Raw genomic sequence first — 5,753 nt, forward strand, 5'->3', positions numbered from 1 at the left:
TGTGGCAAAGGAATAATTGTGGTATTTGGGTCGCTCAATGGATGCAACTCACTCGCTATTGGAGCCTCGGTAATAAGACATGGGTAAGAAAATAACATTATTAATGAAGTTATGTTTATTCCATTTTGTAATATCATTGTTATTGTCTGTTAGGTTATTTCTGATTACACAAGGATGCGTCTAGCTGTGGATTTGGTGAATGACGAAAATAACTCAAAGCGGGATATCATAGAGAAGCTTGCTGTCACTGACTGGAATAAAAAGATACAGCAGTCTGTCATGCAAACTTAAGACGTTAAAAATTTTTTTATTAGAAATTATGGATTGAATTAGGCTATTTATTTTTCTTTAAAATACAAGCTAACTTTATATCTTGCACTTATTTCTTTGACTTTTTAAATATATGGATTTTTTATTATTTATAATGATTTATATCTTGCACTTAGGATTTTTTTAATTCTTGTTATTATCTTGAAAATTTGGTGCGTGAGATGATATTTATAGTGTATAATCTACGATTCATGGAATAGTTCACTTTAGTATGTTAGTGACATTTACCTGAACACAGAGCAACCAAAGTGTATACATCTCATTATTGGCGGATTCATTGATAAAAGTAAAATAATATATATCAAAATAATGTGGTATAACTTGGCTAATATAAGGTGATATTTTAGATAAAAAATAATAAAATACACACACAAAAAAACATTGGTTAACGTCAAAGCAGTAGCTGCGATATGGTTTGAACTCAACCCCGCTGCTTGAGTTTCCTACTAAGATCAATGCTCAATGTATCTATCAGGCAGAGTCATGGCTCGCTACTGCACCAGCACAAACATGCCGATTGGTACTGGATATATATATATATATATATATATATATATATAATTAAGTAAGAAATTTTTGTTGAAATTTTCTTGTACTCAGCCATAGAAAAGCATATTGACAATATGAACCATGTGTATAGTTACCATAAAACCCTAAAATTGATGCCAAACTAACCTACACTTGCACTGTATTTCGCAGTATTCACTTCATTGTCGTCATCGTCAACTCGCATATATTAATATAAGAAACAACCTTTATTTTCGCCGTTTCTCTTCCAGCCACATTCTAGGGTTAGGGTTCTTCTGCATCTGCTTCAATGGTAACTCTCTTCCCTCTCTCTCTCTTTCTCTCTCTCTCTCTATGTGAATTTGGATCTGAATGGAAAATTGAATGAGTGAGTGCAGGGGAAGGGAACAGGGAGCTTCGGAAAGAGAAGGAACAAGATCACACGCTCTGTGTGAGGTGCGGCCGCCGCAGCTTCCATCTCCAGAAGAGTCGGTGCTCCGCTTGCGCCTTCCCTGCTGCCCGCAAGAGAAAATGTAGCAACTTTTTTTTTAAATAAAAATTCAATTTTTTTGGTCTGCTACTTATATTGAGGCAAAGTTCATTGAGACATTACTTATCAATTTTGATTTCCTTCGACCTTTATAATTCTTCAACATATCAATACTGTAAGACATTGTGTTTGTTTAATGAGAGTTTTTTACATCCAAATTTTTGCTCTGAAGTATGGTAAAGCTGTGTTGATTTATCTGCTTTGATCTTACACATGCATAGTAGTTTCTCCGCAGGCCTCGCTTTTCCACTGTGTTGATCAGTCTTTCTTAAGTGTCTAAGTGATTACTGATTGATTCAATGCGGATTCATATAATGTAAATTCTCTAATGTTGAATGTGGCTAATCTATAATTAGATTTTGTAGTAATATGTCTTTGCATATTTGTGTAATTGAATTATTTCAGGTGGAGCTATGTGTCTCGGAGTTTTATTTGCTGCTAATATTTTTCTCTGCACTAGTTACTTTGCTTGACTTGTTTTTTCTCTAGTTAAAGCAGCCAACATAGGTTTTAATATAAGAAATGAGAACCTGGTTGTAACAAGCTCAGGCCACTAGGCATAGAAAGTTAGAAACTTAAGTCCAAATGCACAGCAACCAAGTTAATATATGAAATCAATCGTATTACCTAGAGAAGAAAGGAAAGCGATAATGAGTTTAGGCTTTTGGGTGTTCTTGGTAAATGGTATATAAACTTGGCTCCTTTTGGAGTTTACATAGTAAACTAAGATTTTAGCCCCAAAGAATAAACTATTGTATGTAATATTACCAATACGTAAATGTAGTTTACTTTTTTTTTAAAAAGAATTTATAATTTTTTTAATTACAATATTGAATATAGGGCATTCAAGAGTCTGAACCAAAAGATTTTGTCGAATTGACTCAGATTGGTTGGGTGAAGTTATGTTTTATAATAGTGTTATATTTTTATATTATATAATGTTATTTTTATTTTAATAATTTATTTTGATATAAATGTTATATATATTTATTAAATTTTAATCTTTAATAGTAATTTTAATGATGTTATATAAACTTATAAAATTATAACTTTAAAATTGCCTTATAAAGTATTAGAATTATTTGAACTAACTAAATCATGTTCCTTACGGGCCATAAAACCCTAATTAAGATCACCCCTAATTAAGATTAACGGTTAAAAATGACTAAAAGTATAATTTGAAAATTTTTCAATTAAACAGGTCACCTATTATAAAAATAATAATTATAGAGAATTAGAGATAATTGGTATTTAGCTGAGTGACCGATAGAGGGAAGAGAATAACTACTATGTTGCTATATCTTGTGTAAGTGCTTTATACCTGTCATCGGTCACCAGACAGCAGCTTGCGTTGAGAAATTTCAAGCCCGAAAGAAAAAAAAAACTTACAATGATTGCATTATTCTCAAAATTTACAGTTTTGTTTCCTCAAGACGCCAATACTAATTAAAAACCGAAGTTATGAACGGAAAAATTGCCTTCAACTCATCACTTGCAGAAAAAGATAGGTGATGGGTTGCAAAGACAAATAGGGTCACCAGAAAATTCACCTTTTTTTCTTTTTTTTCAGGAGAATAAAAGAAAGAACAAGGCACAAGCATAATATCTCCATGTACAATTGTGTCTCCGGACCTCATGCAAAATTATACTATTCACTTTGGTGATATGAATTCCCCAAATCTATGCTTTTCTTCATGCACTTTCTTGAATACATCATCTAGTTCTGGAAATGCTTGCAACAGGAGCAGCTCAAGGAGGTCAAAAGCGTGCTGCTTCAAGTACACAGATGACTGCACAAAATAATGTGTCATGCACCCAAATCATCAAAATATTGCACAGATTCTTGCACAGGAAAAAGTCTAACAATTAGCGCGTAGACACATCACACCGGATGATCAACAGGTGAACACATTAAGCTTCTTTGAACAACGTTAACATATTAGACAGACATTACTGAAGGAAAAATAATGTTGCAATTTATTAGCTGGCATAAGAGGTTTAATTTGTGGTTCAGAATTTGATTTCACTACTAGTGTACCTGCAATGGTATAGCATAGACTATTCTAGTCGTATATTTTGCAACTGTACAAGAGACCCTTTTGAATTTTAGCATGAATAAGAAATCAATAAGATTTTACTTATATAAATAAAAACTATTGAAACTTTCTGCACATTTCAGCCGAGTGTAACAATGATAAGTTATGATAAATATCTAAAAATTTAAATATTAAAAATTTATCAACCTCAAGCAAGTCTTATTGAAATCCAAGAATTTAACTAACATCTTAAACCATACTCTCATGAGTATATACAAGTACATGCTACTGCATCCCATTGAACTTCGAATAATGTCCTTGTTGTACAACTTGTTCTCCACATCACAAATAAATTTGAGAGAATTAAAAATGACTTCAAGCGAATTATAATGTGATTTCAATAGTTTAAGACTTACAAAACACTACGTTTCTCTCAATGCAATTATTCATCTCTTTAAATTTATACCTGTAATAGCCACTGTGACTTCCATACGGTGGGATGGGATTCTCATGGCCATTAATCAATCCTGAATCACCTAGCCCAGACTCTTGCTGCACAGGTACATTTACTTCTGTATTTGGCACTGCTAATGTCTCTTGAGAAGCCATAGGGTCCTTGGGAAGCTTCTGTGAAAAATTAATACATGGAGTCAAAAATTCTATCAAGTATAACTACAACATAGAGGTCACCAGTTTATTTTAAATCAAATAACAACTAATGCAATATTGTATCTCACTGACCTCCTTGGTACCAAAGCTAGCTTGCGCGCCATTACAGTCTTATCCCCAATCGTCACCGTCATTCCTCACAGGACATTTATTCTTTACATGACCAGCACTGTTGCATTTAGTGCACCTCCGTTTACCCCTTTCCTTTTTCCCCTTGGTGCTCCTTTTGTCTTGACCACCGAAGGGTCACCAACAAAGTTTGGCGTGGTAGAATCTGTTGTTTGTCTTTTCAAGTCAGATTTTTGTTCTAGTGTTTGGGTCCAACGACAGACTTCATTCATAGTGTCATGGAAAGAAGGACCATCTTGAGCTCCTAAGAATACCATCACGTAGCTGCCACTGACAATGCGCCATAGCGCATTAAAAATTCTCTTTCTCTGTCTTGCGTAGTGCCTCCAGCAGAACTTTCATCCAGATACTTCTTGGCATCCTTCGACCATCTTCTCAAAAGAAGACTATCTGGCAACTTCTGTAAACCTAGACCCTTTTCATTGCACAAAACATGTGCCTGCAAGGAATGCCTTCACTACTCCACCGACTACATTCACACTCCATATGCTTAGTATTGCGATCGTAAAGTACGATATAAGTATGTTGTCTCCTGTCACACTCCTTAACTTTTAACACAAACATGGTTGATATGTTTTCCTCATTTATTAATTAATGCAATATCCTTGAATTCCTTTTTTCTTTCAGATCTCCTAGTGTAAAAATTGGCAGCAGAAGCTCCAACGTTTACCAGTAGTTAGAACGGGCTCATACAGCGTCTTAATTGAAACTAATTCATTGTTTTATAGTCCATAGAGCATGTTCAAGATTTTGGACACTCTAGAGGCGATGCCAATAAACCTCTTAATGAAGTTGTTTATTGCCTCACACCTTGATGTTGTTCTAAATCCAGCACAGAATTTATCCCTCAAGTAAGCGCTTGCCCAACTTTTCCTCTTCTCATATTCACTTAGAACCCATTCATTTTCCTCCAACCATATTTTTTATCATATTCTCCCAATATTCTTCAAATTCTTCCGGATGCCATGGAGCATACAAACATCTTCTGAAGTCGTTGGAAAAATTTTTGTTTTGTTTGCCGTTACATTCTTCTGAATGTGCCAACCACATAATCGGTGAGTTGCATCCGGAAATTTCTCGAATTGCTGCCTTCATTGCTTCATCACCGTCTGTGACCACAACACTAGGAGACTTGTTCAGCATGACTTCTAGAAAGTTTTGCAACAACCACGTATATGTTGCAGTCCGTTCGTCCTCTACCAAGGCAAAACCAAATATACATGTTTGGCGGTGATGGTTACAACCTGAGAAGATTACCAAGGGCCTTCTGTACTTATTCTTCCGGTAGGTTGTATCGAATGCAAGCACATCTCCAAAGCACTGATAATCGGACCTACAAATGCCATCTGCCCAAAATAAATTTGCCAGCCGACCTTCATCAGTAGCACTGTACCTTGTCATGGCCATCGGGTCGACATCTGTTTCCCAAGTAGATAGCTAATGGTCCATTGGAATCCCCACCAATGAGCATTGCACGACGAGCTCTTTGAAAGTGATTATCTAGGTCCTTCTTTGTGAACCCGACATTGGCA

The 5,753-nt window shown here is 35.1% G+C and overlaps 1 long non-coding RNA gene across 1 annotated transcript; it reads left to right on the forward strand.

The window, feature by feature from the left end:
- Positions 1–1,016: 1,016 nt before the first annotated feature.
- On the forward strand, positions 1,017–1,545 carry LOC140175480 (uncharacterized). Its single transcript, XR_011866293.1, has 2 exons — positions 1,017–1,150; positions 1,236–1,545. It is a non-coding gene; the product is annotated as an uncharacterized lncRNA (long non-coding RNA).
- The last annotated feature ends 4,208 nt before the right edge of the window (positions 1,546–5,753 follow it).

This window comes from Arachis hypogaea, chromosome 10 (assembly GCF_003086295.3).
Source record: "Arachis hypogaea cultivar Tifrunner chromosome 10, arahy.Tifrunner.gnm2.J5K5, whole genome shotgun sequence".
NCBI lineage: Eukaryota > Viridiplantae > Streptophyta > Magnoliopsida > Fabales > Fabaceae > Arachis > Arachis hypogaea.